Source organism: Myotis daubentonii, chromosome 18, assembly GCF_963259705.1.
Source record: "Myotis daubentonii chromosome 18, mMyoDau2.1, whole genome shotgun sequence".
In the NCBI taxonomy this organism is placed as follows: domain Eukaryota; kingdom Metazoa; phylum Chordata; class Mammalia; order Chiroptera; family Vespertilionidae; genus Myotis; species Myotis daubentonii.
In genome coordinates this window covers 4546221-4550060 of record NC_081857.1, presented here as the reverse complement: position 1 = coordinate 4550060, position 3840 = coordinate 4546221, and the positions used below count along the sequence as shown (strand labels likewise).

The following is a 3840-nucleotide window of genomic DNA, read 5'->3' as shown; positions in this document are numbered from 1 at the left end:
AATTTCGAATGCCAATTGTAATTGAAAAATAAAAAGAATTTTTTAGAATATTTATTGGCTGAGAGAAGAATAGTGAGAGGAACTCAGGCAGGCGAGGTTCTGTAAAAGCGTCACCATCCTAGCAGGGGCAGCCAGACAAGACACCACACACATAATCCATCTCAGCAAATCCCCCCAGAGTACATATTCTACTGCACGTGAGAAAAACACCAGGGCAGGTGAGGGCTGTACCGGGGCGGTGCAGGTTGTGGGATTAATAAGAGGCTAAACAGGGGCTTATGGAGCAGGTGCGGTAAGGGGTGGGCCACGTCCCAGCATATAGCAGAGCCAGTGCCAAGAGGCACGTGTGCCTGCATCTGTGAGAGCTAACGTAAATAGAAGTGATTTTCCCTGAAACATCACTCTGTTCGAGTAATTGTCAAAAACAGAGGAAGCTCTGTTGCCCCGAGTATCACTCCCACCAATAGCAGCACCTGTCAGTGAGAATCTCCTGTTTATGGGCTCTGGGTGGTTTTCACTGTGTTTTGTCCTCTGCTGTTTACTCTGTTGACTTTTCCACCCTGAGGACTAAGCCAAGTACTGTACATGCACACATTCGCATTCCATTCCCGATAGTAAATTTGCAGCCAGCCCTTTAAAATGGCGGGCAGGAGCCTTTTGGCCGGAACCACCATCTTCCAAGTAGGCCCTGTGCGAGGTTCCCGGCGACCGTGGTTCCACAGGCTGATTCGCCAAAATGACTAACGCAAAGGGAAAGAGGAGAGGCACCCGCTATATGTTCGCTAGGCCTTTTAGAAAACAGGGAGTTGTTCCTTTGGCCACATGCATGCCAATCTACAAGAAAGGTGATATTGTGGACATCAAGGGAATGGGCACTGTTCATAAAGGAATGCCCACAAATGTTACCATGGCAACACTAGAAGAGTCTACAATGTCACCCAGCATGCAGTGGGCATTGTTGTGGACAAGCAAGTTAAGGGCAAGATTCTTGCCAAGAGAATTAATGTACGTATTGAGCATATTAAGCACTCTAAGAGCCGAGACAGTTTCCTGAAACGTGTGAAGGAAAATGATCGGAAAAAGAGAAGCACACTTTGTGAGAACAATTGGAAAGGAGCCTGAGCTGCTGGAACCCATTCCCTGTGAATTCATGGCATGATAAGTGGGAAAAAATAAAAAAGGCTTCTGTGCTGATAATAATAATAATCATAATCATAATAATAGAAAATAGCGGGTAAGTATTGCATCTTGAATTACCCAATCGTTCTTCACTAGCCCTACCAACTCCTGTCACTGAAAACAGTTAAGAGCCTTCAATACATTGTACCTCTCCCTATATCAGTGGTTCTCAGCCTGTGGGTTTCCACCCCTTTGGGGATCGAACGACCCTTTCACAGGAGTCACCTAAGACCATCCTGCATATCAGATATTTACATTACGATTCATAACAGTAGCAACATTACAGTTATGAAGTAGCAATGAAAATAATTTTATGGTTGGGTCACAACATGAGGAACTGTATTTAAAGGGCCAGAAGGTTGAGAACCACTGCTATAGATGGAAGTGGTATGTTTGCAAAGATGGTGAATAACCATGAAAAAAGGAACCAAAACCCTGGGCTCTGGAACCCAAGGGGCTCTTCAAGGGAAAAGAAAGACCCTCTTCCAGAAGTGCATCCATGAACCTGAGCAACAACCCCAGCATCTGCAGACTTTCCTGACTATGTGTCCCTATTAATGAAAATGTTTTATGTTTTCCCTATAAAAGTATATACTTATTTGCAAATGCATTCACTGGTACTAATATATTATGTGTCATAAAATACACAGGAAACAGAAGTAAAATGCACATTAATATGCATTAATCATGCACCCTATCGGATCATCTGTACCCCGGGGTGCAGGCACCCCACTCGAGAGACCGCGGGCCACAGCAGCGGAGAGCTGCAGGGCTCCCGGCTCCAGACAGCCTCTCTGGGGCTCGGCTGTGTTTCGGCTCCAGATGGCCTTCCCGCCAAGTGCAAAACCACTGGACTCTGCTCCTGTCTCGGGGTCTGAAAGCGGCCACCCCAAGCGGCCAGTCTGAGATGGGAGACAGGGAGGCGTCATGTCAGTGTAAAGGGGTAAATGCCACAGCCCAGCAGCTCCCGCCAACTTCCCAACACGCCAAGCCTTTTGTGGGCCCTGGAGGGATGTGAATGAGTGGCCGTCCTGCCAGCACAGCATCAAACTGCCCCTCTCGAGGCCGCGCTTTGATGTTTGCGCAAGGCATTCCCTCTGCCAGGCGGGCCCTGCCCTGGCCTCCTGCCAGCCCGGCGATCCTAGGACTGCTGTGCGCATGCCCAGGCCCAGGGCACTTGTTTCCCACCGCGGGCTCCTCACGTAGAATTCGCTCTCTGTTCTCACGGAGAGTGCATATGTGTGTTTCTATCCACACGTGCCACATAATCACATACCTTCCTACTGTTTAGGAAAATGCTTTAAAGGCTGGGCTGGGCCTCGGGGATGGAACTAATCATGCCTTTGTCTTAAACAGATGGAAGCCTAGGAAACTGGTGACGGGATCTCTGAACCCCCCTTATGAGATGAACACAGACACCAAGTCATTGCCAAGGCATCACCTCCCGACCCCGGACAGGGCTGTGGTTAGTCTTCTGTTCTGTCAATTTTACTGACTTGGGGGGAAATGAGCTGAAATCAGCCAGTAGCAGGACCGAAGTGCAGGAGCTGAACGGCTGTGGGTGGGTTGTGAGGGTGCGCAGAGCCCTTAGAGACGAAGCCCAATCCTCCCTCAGGCTCCTGGACGACAAAGGGGAATCATTCGTCAGCTCAGGTGGTCCCTGCACTCTCACAGGCTTCAGCCAAGCCAAGCGCATCCTGACTCACTACCTGCGATGATAGGGGTAGTAATAAAAATCAGATACAGTTATTTTATTTTTAAAAAATATTTTTTTATTGATTTCAAAGAGGGAGAGGGAGAGAGAGATAGAAACATCAATGATGAGAGGGAATCAGTGATTGGCTGCCTCCTGCACCCCCCGCCCCCTCACTGGGGATCGAGCCTGCCACCTGGGCATGTGCCCTGACCAGGAATCGAACCATGACCTCCTGGTTCATAGGTCAATGCTCAACCGTTGAGCCATGACAGCTGGGCCACTGTTATTTTAAAGCCACAATCACTTGTTTCCTATTCCAATAGAACATTTCAAGAAATCACCATTACTCACAAATTACATATTAAAATTTTAGTTTAAAATATATTTAAAAATTGTTTCCTTGACAAAGCCTTTAGGCAGTTTTCACCTTTTTCCAAATTACAGCTTCAATTGGAACATTTTTCAGAGGTAAGAAGGAATTCCAAAAAAAATGTATGAAGTTAAAAAAATTAGCCTTCCCTTCCTTTGTTGGCACAGAACCTTCTGGGTAGTTGAGTGCCCTGGCACATGCAGACGCGTACTGTGTACTATTTAGGATGCTCACCATCTGTGTGTTTAAGTCTACAGTGTCCGTATTGTGGATCCGTGAGGTTTACTTGTCATACATAGTCACGCTCCTGGCCCTGCTCAGGGACACGGAGAGGTAAGGTGTAGAAAGGTACTCACACATCTGTCTCCGATTCCCTGGAAGACTGAGAAGATGTGAAGAAGAATAGAAATTGCTTCATGGACTCTTGAGCTTAAACAGGACCTGAGCATCAGCTATGCCTGTCACCTACTTTATGGTTGAGGACCAGGCTTCCTCCCATGGCTCACAGCTAGTCATGGCCTGGATGGGGCTGGAGAGAAGGTCTGGCTCTTTGCAGGTCTCCTTGGTCTTTAGCCAGAAGTGAACCAGGACTCCC

At 47.7% G+C, this 3840-nt stretch overlaps 1 pseudogene; it reads left to right on the top strand.

Moving 5' to 3' along the window:
- The first annotated feature begins 653 nt into the window (after positions 1–653).
- On the top strand, positions 654–1177 carry LOC132221376 (large ribosomal subunit protein eL21-like; annotated as a pseudogene).
- The last annotated feature ends 2663 nt before the right edge of the window (positions 1178–3840 follow it).